Genomic DNA, 15,377 nt, shown 5'->3' on the forward strand with positions numbered 1-15,377 from the left:
TGTGAAAAAAACACTTCTTAAAAAAAGGGATGGGGGTTGTCTGGAAGTCAGGGGCAGTATCCCTTAATGACTGACTTGCATGAAGGGTAAGAAAGAGATTGGTGGTAGAAGGTCTTAAAATAGGATAGGAGCCAAGAACCATATTTTTAAAAACTGTCAGTAGGCCAGGCGCAGCGGCTCACAACTATGTAATCCCAGCACTTTGGGAGGCTGAGGCAGGTGGATTGCTTGAGCTCATAAATTTCAAAAAGAAAAGCAAAATCAGCTAGGTTGTGGTGGCGTGTGCCTCTAGTCCCAGCTACTTGGGAGGCTGAGGCAGGAGAATCACTTGAGTCCAGGAGGCAGAGGTTGCAGTAAGCTGAGATTGTGCCATTGCACTCCAGCCTGTGCTGACAGAGTGAGACCCTGTCTCAAGAAGACAACAGCAACAAAAAAGTCCATTACTGTAGCAATAGAAGAGGGAGCTCTTGAGTTGAGAAACGAATAAAGCTACCCTATCATCTCCTATTCACTCTTCAATTGGGACGGTCCAGAAAAGAACAATCCATTCAAATATGACAACCAAAAGAGAAGTTTAAAATACAATATCCATACAAGATACTAAACCATCAAGACAGAAATTGAAGATTGCAATAAAAAAAAAAAGTCACCAGAAAATTGTTGCTACAAATCAAGGGAAAATGTAACAACCTTCAAACACAAGAAAAGAAAGAAAAGAGAAGAAAGAAGAAAGAAAGAGAGAGAGAGACTAAAAAAGAAAGAGAGAGAGAAAGAAAGAAAAAAGAAAGAAAGAAGAAGAAGAAAGAAAGAAGAAAGAAAAAAGAAAAGAAAGAAAGAAAAAAGAAAAGAAAAGAAAGAAAGAAAGAAAGAAAAGAAAGAAAGAAAGAGAAAGAAAGAAAGAAAGAAAGAAGAAGAAAGAAAGAAAGAAAGAAAGAAAGAAAGAAAGAAAGAGGTGGGCAGATCACTTGAGGTCAGGAGTTCAAGGAAGGAAGGAGGGAGGGAGGGAGGGAAGGAAGGAAGGAAGGAAGGAGGAAGGAAGGAAGGAAGGAAGGAAGGAAGGAAGGAAGGAAGGAAGGAAGGAAAAACTTGAAGCAATTACAACTTTTGCAGCAGTTATAGGAACATCACAGGTCAGAAATAGGGAAATTCAAAAAAGTTACATCCATACAAAAGGATGGGGTTACGTTAGAGAGTAGGGAATGGGGAAAGATAAGAAAGGGACACTGGACGGGCTACTATTTCTTGACCTGAGTGACAGTTTCACAGGTTTTACTTTGTAACAGTTCATTACTTTGTAGCAGCTGTACTTACATTCACTTTTCTGTTTGAGTGTCATTTTTAGCAATATGGTTTAAAATAAGCTAGTATTGCTAGGCAGCGCCTCATGCCTATGATCCTAGCTCTTTGGGAGGCCCAGGTGGAAGGATTGCTTGAGTCCAGGAGTTCAAGACCAGCCTGAGCAACATAGGGAATCCTCATCTCTATAAAGAATTAAAAAAAAAAAAACCAAGCCAGACATGGTAGCATGCGCCTGTGGTCCCAGCCACTCAGGAGGCTGAAGTGGAAAGGATCACTTGAGCCTGGGAAGTTGAAGCTGCAGCGAGCTGTGATCGCATCACTGCTGTCCAGCCTGGGTGACAGAGTGAGACCCCATCTCAAAAAAAATAATAATAATGCTAAATTTAAATAGGAAATATTCTATACAAATTCACAATGTAAAATATATATATATTTTTTTTCTAGCTCTGTCCAGTAAAATAACCTATTGAGGCATTTGTGATTCTAATAACAACGTGTGCCTCTAGAGCCTAGACTTGTCTCTAATCCTATTCCTTGCTAAAAGTTAGACCAAGAATTTCCTGACTCCAAGACTGGGAAAAGGAAGGTTTAAGGGAGCCTGGTACATTTTGTGCCAGAAAATAAGGGAGCTTTCAAAGATTAGGATCGGGTCAAAAGGAGACAGGAAGTGACATCAAGGAAGATGGCAGTGTAGGAAGCACCAGGAACCTGTATCCTCAGCCTGGTAACTATCACACTGGCAGCATCTGTCTAAGTTTTTTGGAACAATGAAGGGTATTAAAGGTTTGTAACTTCCAAAGGAAGGCTTTGAAAGTAAATTGCAGTTAATTTTGGTCAACCTAAATTCTTAGGTAGGTAGTAGCTACCGATACACACCCCATGTTCCTGGAGCAACTTGCATGCAGCATGCAGGAGCCAGAGTGGGCAATAAAAACCTTGTCCTCCAACTATTAGGGAATCTATATCCTGATTGTTATTTACTGTTTCTGATTATGAGGTGCAGACAGAGGTAGGCAGCCATTGTGGCAACTCAACTCCCAATGTTACAACCCCCTCCTCTTCCCACTGAAGAGACTTGCAGAGATATGAATACGAACATCCGAGAAGCTCAACAAAATTCAAGTAGGATAAACTCACAGACCTATACCAAGAAACATTATAATAAAATGGTTGAGGCTGGGTGCGGTGGCTCACGCCTGTAATTCCAACACTTTGGGAGGCCTAGGCAGGCAGATCACTTGAGGTCAGAAGTTCAAGGCCAGCCTGGCCAACATGATGAAACCCCGTTTCAACTAAAAATACAAAAATTATCCAGGTGTGGTGGTGGGCACCTGTAATCCCAGCTACTCAGGAGGCTGAGGCACGAGAATTGCTTGAACCCAGGAGGCAGAGGTTGCAGTGAGCCGAGATCACACTATTGCATTCCAGAGAGCGAGACCCTGTCTCAAAAATAAAAAATAAAACTGTTGAAAGCCCAAGACAAAGAGATAATCTTGAAAATAGCAAGAAGTGACTCATCGCTTATAGGGGATCCCACAAATTACCAGAAGCTCTTTCATCAAAAACCTTGGACACTAAAAGACCATGGGTTGATATATTCAAAGTACTAAAGGAAAAAAAATAACTATTAACCATCCTATATATGGCAAAACTGTCTTTGCAAAATGAGAAGAAATTAGACATTCCCAGGTAGACAAAAGCTGAGAGATCATTACCACTAGACATGTCCTGCAAGAAATGCTAATGGCAGTCCTTCAGGTTGAAATGAAACGACGCTAGACAGTAGCTTGAAGCCATGTGAAGAAATCTGTCATAAGAAAAATTTCTGATAAGGGTAAATATATGGACAATTGTAAAAGTGAGTATTATTTTAACTTTGATATATAACTCCACTTTTTGTTTTCTACATGATTTAAAAGAATGCATAAAATTTATCCTTTTATTTTTTGACATACAATGCATAAAAATGTAATTTGGTGAGATCAGTAACTGAAAAGAGGTGGGAATGGAGCTATACAGAAGCAGTTTTTATGTGCTATTGAAGTTAATCTGGTATAAATTCAAATTAGAATGTTATTGTCAAATGTAATCCCCATGGCAACCACAAAGGAAATAGCTAGAGAATACATACAAAAGGGGCCAGGCACAGCAGCTCACACCTGTAATCCCAGCATTTTGGGAGACAGAGGTGGGTGGATCACTTGAGGTCAGGAGTTCGAGACCAGCCTGGCCAACATGGTAAAACCCCATCTCTACTAAAAACATAAAGATTAGCCAAGTGTGGTGGCACGTGCCTGTAGTCCTCACTACTCGGAGGCTGAGGCAGGAGAATTGCTTGAACCCAGGAGGTGGAGGCTGTAGTCAGCTGAGATCCAGCCACTGCACTCCAGCCTGGGGAGAGAGTGAGACTCTGTCTCAAAAAAAAAAAAAAAACGGCCATTTGTACTGCAGTCGGTCAGTATTTGGTTGTTGGATTCTGAGCACTATCGGACCCAAAGGGTGACGGCACCGCTAGGATGAAGCTCATGAGATTTTTGATGAAACTGTGCCATGAAACTGTAACCATTGCATTGAAGAACAGAACACAGGTCCATGGAACAATCACAGGTGTGGATGTCAGCATGAATACACATCTTAAAGCTGTGAAAACGACCCTGAAGAACAGAGAACCTGTACAGCTGGAAACGCTGAGTATTCGAGGAAATAACATTCGGTATTTTATTCTACCAGATAGTTTACCTCTGGATACACTACTTGTGGATGTTGAACCTAAGGTGAAATCTAAGAAAAGGGAAGCTGTTGCAGGAAGAGGCAGAGGAAGAGGAAGAGGACGTGGCCGTGTCAGAGGAAGAAGGGGTCCTAGGCGATAATATCTCTCAAGATTACTGTTTTGAAGTCATATGGGATTTGGGATATTTTTTGCACAGGTTGTGTTTGTTTATGTCAGTTTTTAATAAACATAAATGTGGGACAAAAAAATGAAAAAAGGAAAAGAAATAAAGGAAAAGGAAATTTATTTTGCCATCCCTAAGGAAATTTAATTGAGGAAAAACTTAAATTTAGTGTTAAAACCAGTAGGTGAATGGCTGGTAGGAAACTGGACATTGGATACACACAAGGCAGAATCACACAGACTACTTTCTGACCACAAGGTAAATTTCAATAGAGATCAATGAGGCTTTTCACTACCTTAACACAAGTATCACCAAGTGGTAGCCAGATGTGTCTCCTGATGTAATGCAAGATGAAACCTACCATACACATGAGACACTCTTGCCAAAAATCTTGAATCCAGTTAAACTGTAAAATCTAATCATACTTAAAGGTAATACAAGTGATAGAAGATAAAGCTAAATGTTATCATGAGGAAGCAATCTATCTGAAGAATTTTTTTTTTTTTTTTTTTTTTTTTTTTTTTTTTTTTTTTTTTTTTTTTTTTTTTTTTTTTTTTTTTTTTTTTTTTTTTCAATCTATCTGAAAGAAACATTTTATAAGACAAAAGTTAGCATCATGAAAAACTGAATCCCAATCATGAAAAAATAAAACTATTCTAATTCAGAGACTCAAGGGACATAATCACCAGATACAGTGTATGGTCTTAAATTCTGATTTGGACGTACCAGCTACAAAGTACATTTTAGGAATAGCTAGGGGCATTTGAATAAGGCTTGCATCTAAGATAATTTAAAGGAATTATTGGCTGGGCGTGGCGGCTTATGCCTATAATCCCACCTCTTTGGGAGGCTGAGGTGGGTAGATCATTTGAGGGCAGAAGATTGAGACCAGCCTGACAAACACAGCAAAACCCCTCTACTAAAAATACAAAAAATTAGCTGGGCGGAGTGGCACACGCCTGTAATCCCAGCTACTTGGGAGGCTGAGGCACGAGAATTGCTTGAACCTGGGAAGCGGAGGTTTCAGTGAGCTGAGATGGTGCCACTGCACCCCAGCCTGGACAACAGCGCCAAGACCCTGTCTCAAAAAAAGTGTGCATATATATATATATATATATATATAATTTTGATATGTTTGATTATGTGGTTTCGGCTATAGAGAAAAATGTTCATTTTTTAAAAAAACTCTAGAAGAGTTGTGAAGATCTTGTTTTATCTTTAATGTAATTAATTTTACAGACAGCATCTCACTATGTTGCCCAGGCTGGAGTGCAGTGGCTATTCACAGGTGTGATCGTGGTGCACCACAGCCTAAAACTCCTGAGCTTAAATGAGCGTTCTGCTTCAGCCTCCTGGGCCGCTAGGACTACAGGTGTGAGCCACCACGCCCAGCCTTATCTGTTTTATTTACCACTATACGCTCAGCAACTAGCATAAGACAGACATATAATAGGAAGCAGGTAAATGACTACTGGGTGGGCACCTCTGGGGTGCTCAGCCTCTCTTCCCTAACTCTCAGCAATGGCTCTCTTGTTTTCCCAGTCCTTCATGGCAAATTAAGTTGTCTAAACATGTCTTCACCAGTATTCGCCTTATGATTCTCCCCAATTTGCTCTGGCCTCCATCTCTCCACAGAACCAGCTTTCATAAAGGTCACCACTGATGACTTCCATCCCACTATGACCAAGCAGCACTTTCCAGACTCCTCACTTGACCTCTCAGGAGCTTATACGACCACTGGCCATACCCTTCTTATAATGCTTGGCCTCTCTAACACGCATGGACACACTTTCCAAGCTTTTCTCCTTCCCTTCTCTCAGACCCCCTCCTTCACAGTCTCTTTTGCAGGTTCCCCTTTCTCTGCTCTCTCTGGGCAAGCTTCCCTATGCCAGTGGCTCTGTTTCTGTTTACAGTTCAACTATTCCTAAATCTGGAATCTTTGCTCTGGCGAAGATGGCTCCTGAATTTTCCAGCTACCTGTTGTTTGAATCCTTTTGGATGGCCCACAGGCTCTTCCAATGGACTGCGTCCAAAATTCACTAGCATCTTTGCACACCTCCCTCAAACAACGGATTAATCTTGTCCTTCTCATCCTTCACTCTCTCAGAAAATGTCACTATTGTCACCCAATTGTGCAAGCAAGAAATCTGTTACTCTAGATGTATCCCTCACCACCTAGGGACCAATGATTTTGGTCTCTGCCTCCAAAACATCTCCACAATCTGTGATACATCTAGCTTCTCCATCTCCACTCTCACTTTTGTAGGTAGGCCACCATTTGAATTCTCACCTGGATTATCACAAAAGCTTTCTAACTATTGCCTTGAATCCAGCCCACATCCACCAGGGCACTCCTTTGAAAATGCAAATCTAATTGAGACAGATTATGTTTAAACTCATCAATGGCTTCCTACTGCTCTTGGAATAAACAAGCCCTGAGTGATCTCAATGGTGCCCCTGGGGCCACCTTCCATCACTGTCTAGGCCCTGGTCTTTCAGTTCCTCCTAAGAGGAAGCATACAGCCTGTGGTCTTGGACCTGGGAACCTTTCCCCTGAGGGTTCTCTAGTCCCAGAACAGAGTCGCAGCTGTCTCCTAAGCCTCCCAAATCGGGTCAAACACCTCTGGTATCTGCTCCCATGCGCCCCCGACTTCTCCTTCATGTAACGCTGTACAATTCCAATCATTCAGTTAACGATTTATTAATACAATTTTATATATATCTGTTTCATGGTAAATTCATCATTGTATTTCCAGGGTCTGGCAAAAGCCTACCACTTAGTAGGGCTCCAACTAACATTTTTTTTTCTTCCTGTCGTTTCCTGCTCACTTCCTAACTTGGTCTTTGCTGTCCTGCCTACTCAAGTCCCTCGCCAGAAAGTTGCCTGGAACCCTCTTACCCCCCACGCGTCCAACACAAGCTCTACCGCTGGGCGAACATTGTTGGAATAAACGACGTATGATTTACACCCTCAATCTCACAACCCTCCCTTTCCAATCCCTCCCCAATCTTCCATCCCTCCCTTTGCAACCCCTCCCCAGTCTCCCATCCCTCCCTTTGCAACCCCTCCCCAGTCTCCCATTCCTTCCTTTGCCACCCTTCCCCTCGGATTTCTACCCCTCGGGTTTCTGCTTCCTCCGCCTCCCCTCTCCTCCAAGGCCTCCCCTCCCCGCCGCCCCCTAGCCTGGGCCCGCCCGGCCTGCCAGGGGCTGGCACCTGACTCACCTGGGCAGCTTGGTGCGCTGCCTGCCACCGGCTCAGCTCCCCAGCCTCCTGTTCCATCTCAGCCTGCGGTCGGCCGTACATGAAGACTGGGTGGGGTCTAAACTCTCTACTGAAGAGACAGGGAAACAGCCACCACGGCGTCGCAGGCGGGTATCGGGACATCGCCACGCCACAATCACCTTCTATTTACCTATTTACAGCTGCGCCAGGGGGCGGGGTCAGGCCCCACCCGTCCCCCCTACGCCGCCCCCGCAGCCCTGCCCCAGGCTGCCCACCCGCCCTCATCGTGCCCCAACCAAGGCAGCCTCACGGACAGCCACTTCAGGCCTTGAACGCTTCTTAAAGGAGTTTGGTCCACCCACCCAACCCTCCCATTCCACCCTTCAGTCTGAGCAACTGTTTCACCCAAGTGGGGGCTGAGGACACCCAGGTCTCCGACTCCAGCCAGGAGGAGGCTGGAGAGAGAGGCAAGGCTGGGTGTAGGGCCTCTGCAGATAGGAGAGCCTCCACCAGCACTCTTATCAGGTCGGGATCTTTCCATAAGCTTTGGAAGAGCTGGAGCTTTCCTGGGACAGTCTGTGCACCTCTGTCCCTTGTCTGTACGAACTGAAGACTGGGAGCTGCATGGCACAATCTGTTTATTCCGCAGTGTTTACTGAGTGCCCAGTGTGTGTTGGGCACTGATCTGTGAACTAGGGGTAAAATGGTAAACAGGACAGAACAAAGTCCTTGCTGTCAATTTCCATCTTATATGAGAAGACAAGAAATGAGTAATAAAGTTGTTAACTATTATAATTTTAGATGGTGGTGAGTGCTATGGAAAACCAAAACAGAAATGTGAGCTGAAAATGAAATGCCTGAAAGGAGCCAGCCATAGGAAGATTGAAAGGCTCTAAGTCAAGAAAGAGCCCAACAGTGCTAGAAGGAAATTGAAGGCAGGGTGACCATAGTGATACCACATGGACAGTGACACGAGGACAGAAGGATAGGGCCTTGAAGACCGTAGAAAGGAATTTGGATTTTATTCTAAGTGTGGTGGGAAGCCACTGATGCTTTTAAACAGGAACTTGATATGATCTGATATATGTTTTTAAAATAAACCATTTGGCTCCTTATGGATTATAAGGGGCCAGAGGGGTGCAGAGACACCAGTTAGAAATCTAAAGGAGCTGCAGCTGGGCGCAGTGGTTCACGCCTGTAATCCCAGCACTTTGGGAGGCTGAGGCGGGCAGATCACTTGAGGTCAGGAGTTTGAGACCAGCCTGGCCAACATGGTGAAACCCCGTCTCTACTAAAAATAAAAAATTAGCCAGGCGTGGTGTTGCATGCCTGTAATCCCAGCTACTCAGGAGGCTGAGGCAGGAGGATAGCTTGAATCCTGGGTGTGGAGGTTACAGTGTGTCAAGATCGCGCCATTGCACTCCAGCCTGGGCAACAAGAGTGAAATTCCATCTCAAAAAATAAAATAAAATAAATAAATAAATAAATCTAAAGGAGCTGTCCAAGAAAGAGATGTCAGTGTTTGGTCATGGAGGTGGTGCCCACCTGTAGTCCCAGCTACTCCGGAGGCTGAGGCGGGAGACCACTTGAGCCCAGGAGGTCTGGGCTGCAGTGTGCTGTGCTGATTGGGTGCCCACACTAACTTCAGCATCAGCATGGTGAGCTCCCAGGAGTGGGGCACCACCAGGTTGCCTAAGGAGGGATGAACTGGCCCAGATCAGAAACGGAGTAGGTCAAAACTCCTATGCTGATCAGTAATGGGATTACTGTACCTGTGAACAGCCAGTGCACTCCAGCCTTGGCAACGTAGTGAGATCTCATCTCTAAAAAAAAAAGAAAGAAAAACAGGACTTGTAATGGATCAGAAGGGAGTAGGGAGGGAGGGAAAGAGGAATCAAAGAGGCTCCTAGATTATTGGCTTGAGCAACTGCATGATGATCGTGCCACTTGGTATATGGAAAGATAGGAAGAGGAGCAGATTTGGAGGCGACTGAAACAAGAATTCCATTTTAGACACTGATTTTGAGATGTCTATTAATTATGCTCAGAGAAGGTCAGGGCTGTAAATGTAAACTTGAGTGTTGTCAGCATAGAGATGGTAGTTATAAGGCCATTAGAGTGGATGCTATCAACACTGGAGATAGTTTGACAACAGGACAGAGGACAGAGCCTGGGGACTCCTACATTTAAGGCCCAGCAGAACGGCAAAGTCATCCAAAGAGCCTGAGAGGTTGAAATAAACAGGTAAGTGACTACTGGATTTGGCAAGACGGAGGTCACTGGTGACTCTGACAAAACCAAGTGCAGTAGGATGGAAGCCTGATTGGACTGGGCTGCCAAGGGAAGAGGAGTTGATGGAGTGGGACATTGTCTCTAAACTCTAAACAAAGAAGTTTTCTATGAATGAGAGCAGAAAAATGAGGTGGCAGTTAAGGGAGGGCATATTATAGGCTGATGGGGATGCACCAAAGGAGAAACTGATACAGAAACAGAGGCCTCAATTATAAGAGCAAAGTCATGGATGAATCAAGAAAGGACAGGATCTGGAGTACCAATAGACAAGTGGGCCTTTAGTGAGAGCAGGGACATTTGCTCTATCATAACAAGTGGGGTAAGAAGGCTCTTATGTATCTTAGGGTCCCCAACTACTAGCATGGAGTGGGGCTGAGAGCAGGCCCTTGAGAAATGGTGGCTATGATTCTATGGCTAACAACGGCTCAGCTCTCGACTCCAGGATCCCCTCCTTCTGGGGCCATCTCTGACTCCCATTTGATGCCTCTTTCAGTTCCCATATACCTAGTGTTTCTCTCAACTTGGCATTTAGGAAATATTTGTAGAATGGATGATGTTTGACACACAGAGCAGATCATTTTTATACCCCCCTCCTCTAAAGATAAAATTATTTCCATAATTCAAATTTCCTATTTTCAAATGATCATAAAATGAAACAAATTGTAATAACGGCCAGAAAAAGGAAAGGCAAAAGTGAAAAATTTATTTGCCAAAACTTTGTATGCATACTCACATCATAAAATAAATACATAAAATTAATATTATGGCTCCAAAAAATGAAAAAGGCACAACTGGCTGGGCGCGGTGGCTCACGCTTGTAATCCCAGCACTTTGGGAGGCCGAGGCGGGCGGATCACGAGGTCAGGAGATCGAGACCACAGTGAAACCCCGTCTCTAATAAAAATACAAAAAAAAAAATTAGCCGGGCGTGGTGGCGGGCGCCTGTAGTCCCAGGTACTTGGAGAGGCTGAGGCAGGAGAATGGCGGAAACCCGGGAGGCGGAGCTTGCAGTGAGTCAAGATTGCGCCACTGCACTCCAGCCTGGGCGACAGAGCGAGACTCCGTCTCAAAAAAAAAAAAAAAAAAAAAAAAGAAAAAGGCACAACTATTTATTTCAATCATTTTCACATCTACCTGTTTAAATTTTGATCCTTTCCTTACAATCTGATGTACTCCCTTATGTAAATGATCATCCAGCAACCAACAAGCAAATTTTAATAAAACCTAAACATCTAAATAAGATTCAATTTAGGCAATAATACTTAGGCTATAACATTTATTTCCTTTATTCATCTTTCATTTTAAAACCATTAACAAGTTTAAAGGAATAGGTTTTCATTTCAAAGGTAAATTTTTATTCAAATTCAGTAACATATTTCATGTACAAATTAGAAATTTGCACTTGACAAACAAAAATGTTTTGCCTCTCAGTTTGCACTCTGTCCCACAGTTTTTTTTTTTTTTTTTTTTTTTTTTGCTCTGTCGCCCAGGCTGGAGTGTAGTGGTGCAATCTCGGCTCACTGTAAGCTCCGCCTCCCAGGTTGACGCCATTCTCTTTCCTCACCCTCCCGAGTAGCTGCGACTACAGGTGCCTGCCACCACTCTTGGCTAATTTTTTTTTTTTTTTGTATTTTTAGTAGGGACTGGGTTTCACTGTGTTAGCCAGGATGATCTCGATCTCCTGACCTCATGATCCGCCCGCCTCGGCCTCCCAAAGTGTTGGGATTACAGGCGTGAGCCACCTCACCTGGCCTGTCCCACTGTTTTAACACAAAAGTCCAACTGGTTACATAGAATGACAGAATTGAAAGAAGTCAAGCCCTGTTTTTCTTTGTCATCACTGACAGTAACTCATGATTGTTTATTCTGAATCTACAGTGTAAACTTGGATGTATCTAATACCACAGGGGTTGGAGATGTGACCCTTGCCTAAAGTGAGCTCCAAAGATGGATATTGGTGTGACTATATAACCAAGCATTCTCCAAATGAACTTCTACATAGAATGCAATATTTATTAAAGGATCACTAATAAAAATGTGTTAGTATGAAGTTTACATGTACAAATAAAATTCAGTATCTACAGCAATTATTTAGAACTTAAACCAACAAAAGATTTTTTAGGAGAGGAGTATTTCAACAGTATTTAAAAATCACTGGCACAGAGCAATAATAAAAGGCAGACCAACTTTTAGTTGGATCTATTATCGTTAAGCTCTTTATAGATATGCACCCCTTCTAGCCTGCATGTGGACAGACTGCTACCAACACTTACTTTAATATGCCAAGGGGCCCCAAGTCTTCTTGACCCTGCCAGGTGGCCCTGTATTATCTCTGCCTGGAATGCTCTTCCCCCATTTCTTCATCTACTAACTCCATTTGTTTTACCAATATTTAATGAGTGTCTACTATAGGCTACTCTCCCTTGGGGTCACCTCCAGGAAGCATTTGCTGCACCCCGACGTCCCATTTCCGCGCCCCATTCCCAGGAGTAGTCTTTGAGTGAACTGCAGGGACTACTGGGCACTCATTTCCAAGTGACTACTGCAGTTGGGATATGTTTCGAACCATGCCATCTGTTTAAGATGAAGTCTGGACTCAAGGTCTGGGATTAAATTCCAGCCTGAGATTTTGAAATCTGTGATTTAATCTTCCTGATTCTCACTTGCTTCATTAGCAACCAGCACCTCAGAGGATTAGTTTCCTGATTTATGAATGATCCCATTAACATCTTTATCAAATGCCTCAAAGCATATCAAAATAGGACAGTGCCAGCCCCACCTTTCAGCCTTTTAATTCAGAGCCAATTTTTGTGGGGACATCTGGAATGCCTGGGGCTCGTGCGTCATAGGAGTTTGCCCTGAGGTCCTGCCTCCTCCCCCAACCTTACAATGCACCCTATCCTCCGCTGACAGTCCGTCCTGTAGACACACACCTAGGCCTGGGAATGACTCAGGGGCAGACATGCTGCCCCCCGTCCTGCCATTTTCCTTGTTACCTCCCAGAACCCTGGTCATTCTGGGCTCCAGTCCTGGGTCCATGAGCTGTCCCCTGCAAAGCACTGCAACTCGCTGTCTGTGGCAGCTCTGACTCCTGTGTCTTTTACACACAGAACAGCAACATTAGCAAGCACCAGGCATTGTAACAGGCACATCTCATGCTTTATCTTTTTTTGTGATTCAAAGAAAGGATTACCATATCCATTTTATACACATGGAAGCTAACACTGATGCTCAGAGACAAGTAGCCATCAAATCACAGGAAAGGTGATCCCCTAACCATATGCTGCAGAATGACTCCAAAACTTGTTTCTCTGCCTGGAGTGTCCTTCCCACTCGTCACTAATGCTTCCCCCACCCAACTCCTACCTGTCTTATGCCTTCCCTGATACCCAGGCTGGCCTAGGTGCCTCCTCTGCACTTGCACTGCCCCAGGCTACCCATATCTTAGTATAGAGAACTGACTGAGTACAGAGAACTTAGTAGAGAACTACATCAGTAACTGTAGTTACTGATGATGTCATTATTATGTTTGCTTAAAAGAATCTTCTTTTTCTGCCTTCTGCCGTCCTGCTCTAAGGACCACATATGTACATTCTGTTCTGTTGCCTCTCTTTGGTGCTACTCAAAGTGTGGTCTGTGGTTAACAATGGTTTGCAAATTTCACCAGTCTGCAACTGGATAGCTACAGAAATTGAAAGAAGCTGTCTTTAAATTTCTTGAGCTCTTGGGCTCAAGGGATCCTCCCACTTCAGCCTCCCAAAATGCTGGGATTACAGGCATAAGCCACAGCACCCAGCCATGAAGTAATTTTTGAACAAATCAACTTTGAGGTTTCCTATGAGAAATGGGAATGTCCAGGAAGCAGTTAGATACATGAGCTAGAAGCTCAGGAAGCAAAGTCTGGGCTGGAATTATGGATTTCAGAATTGAAGCCATTAGAATGAACAAGAGCCCCTGAGATGTGGAATGAATAGGGGAGCATCTAAGGACAAACCTCTGGGTACCTAGCACTGTGTCTGCCACATGGGAGATAATTAGGAACCCTTTGTCAAATGAAGAGGTAGATAGACATGAACCTAAGTCTCTTTCATGCCCAGTCCAAGCTTTCCTTACTAGCCCTATTTTACTCTTAAATTGCACAGCATTCAAATAGACACTGCTGGGGCTGGCAGTGGGGTAACAAAAGATGACCAGAAAAGGGAAGGCTTGAGGCCAGGTGCGGTGACTCACATCCGTAATCCCAGCACTTTGCAAGGCCGAGGTGGGAGGATTGCTTGAGCCCAGGAGCTCCAGACCAGCCTGGGCAACAAAGCAAGACCCCGTCTCTACAAAAATAAACAATAAAAATAGCCAGGCATGGTGGCAAGTGCCTGTAGTCCTAGTACTTGGGAGGCTAAGGTGGGAGGATTGCTTAAGCCCAGGAGTTCAAGGTTAAAGTGAGCTATGTTTGTGCCACTGTACTCCAGCCTGGACAAAAAGAGTGAGACCCTGATGCTAAAAAATAAAAAAAGAAAATTAAAAAAAGAAAGAAAAAGAAAACACTGGAGAGAGCTGGAGTAACCAGTCCTGAACCTGGAGGTTTGGTGGGAGATGAAGATGAGGCTAGAAGAAAAAGTCAGAGCCAGGTTTTGAAGGTACAGGCTTAGACTTCATCGTAAATTACAGATAGATGCTCTCTGTTTCTTGACAGTGTAAAGAAGATAAGGATAGAGGTACAAGTATTGCACCATTGTTTGTAAGAGTAAAAGAAATTTGGAAACAACCTAAATACCTACAGATAGGAGAATAAATACATGTTGGTATGGTCAAACAATGGGAATCCAACTTCAATTAGAATGAATACATTAAAATGTCATGTGCCATCGTAAATCTCAAAAATGAAATCTGCTAAGTGTAATGTGGTACCCTGGGTAGGATCCTGGAAAAGGACATTAGTGGAAAAACTAGTGAAATCTGAATGAAGTCTATAGCTTAGTTAATAGTATTGTAACAATGTTTATTTCTTAGTTTTTGTTTAGTTTTGTTTTGAGATGGAGTCTCGCTGTGTCGCCCAGGCTGGAGTGCAATGGCGCAATCTCAGCTCACTGCAAGCTCTGCCTCCCGGGTTCAAGCAATTCTCTTGTCTCAGCCTCCGGAGTAGCTGGGACTACAGGCACGTGCCACCACACCCAGCTAATTTTTTGTATTTTTAGTAGAGATGGGGTTTCACTGTGTTAGCCAGGACAGTCTCAAATTCCTGACCTCGTGATCCCCCGACCTCGGCCTCCCAAAGTGCTGAGATTACAGGCTATTTCTTAGTTTTGATAAATGCACCACAGTTATGTATGGTGTTAACATTAGAAGCTGACTGAAAGGCATACAGTAACTGTACTACTTTTGCAACTTTTCTGTAAACCTAAAATTATTCCCAAATAAAAAGGTTTAAAAATACAAGCTCAAAAAAAAAAAAAAAAAAAAAAAAACCAACAAGTTGCAAAGGAATTCATGCAAAATAACAGCATTTACAAAAAGCTTTAAAACATGCAAAATAGTAGAAATTGTTTATGGATACACCAACATATGTAATAAAGACATAAAAACATTCATGGGAATGATAGATACCTAATTTGAGATAGTAAGATTAAGAAAAACATAGGCCTGGCATGATGGCTCATGCCTGTAATCCCA

At 43.4% G+C, this 15,377-nt stretch overlaps 1 pseudogene across 1 annotated transcript; it reads left to right on the plus strand.

The window, feature by feature from the left end:
- Nucleotides 1–3,738: 3,738 nt before the first annotated feature.
- LOC100600122 lies at nt 3,739–4,262 on the plus strand (annotated as a pseudogene). Its single transcript, XR_004029254.1, has one exon. The product of XR_004029254.1 is annotated as a small nuclear ribonucleoprotein Sm D1 pseudogene (transcript).
- The last annotated feature ends 11,115 nt before the right edge of the window (nt 4,263–15,377 follow it).

The sequence above is a fragment of the Nomascus leucogenys genome, unplaced genomic scaffold (assembly GCF_006542625.1).
Source record: "Nomascus leucogenys isolate Asia unplaced genomic scaffold, Asia_NLE_v1 001500F_34007_qpd_obj, whole genome shotgun sequence".
NCBI classification, from domain to species: Eukaryota; Metazoa; Chordata; class Mammalia; order Primates; family Hylobatidae; genus Nomascus; species Nomascus leucogenys.